Source organism: Penaeus monodon, chromosome 28, assembly GCF_015228065.2.
Source record: "Penaeus monodon isolate SGIC_2016 chromosome 28, NSTDA_Pmon_1, whole genome shotgun sequence".
Lineage (NCBI taxonomy): Eukaryota > Metazoa > Arthropoda > Malacostraca > Decapoda > Penaeidae > Penaeus > Penaeus monodon.
This window is the reverse complement of record NC_051413.1, coordinates 33,220,709-33,220,919: the sequence shown is the minus strand read 5'-3', so window position 1 is coordinate 33,220,919 and position 211 is coordinate 33,220,709. Positions and strand designations below refer to the sequence as shown.

The 211-nt window shown below is 1.9% G+C and overlaps 1 protein-coding gene across 1 annotated transcript in view; it reads right to left on the bottom strand.

Annotated features, from left to right (window-relative positions):
* Positions 1-211, bottom strand: part of LOC119591514 (kelch-like ECH-associated protein 1B) — a gene marked incomplete at its 3' end in the record, with an annotated part of 45,445 nt that overhangs the window by 17,629 nt on the left and 27,605 nt on the right.

Genomic DNA, 211 nt, shown 5'->3' with positions numbered 1-211 from the left:
TTTTATAATTTTTAAAATAATTTTAAATAAAATATATATAAAAAATATTAAAAATTAATATATAAAAAATTTTATATTATAATTTTAAAAAATTTTTTATTAAAATATATATATATATAAAAATTTTTATTATTATATTTTTAAAATATATTTTTTAAATAAAAAACCCCTTTTTTTTAAAAAAAATTAAAAAAAAAATTTTTTTTTAAAT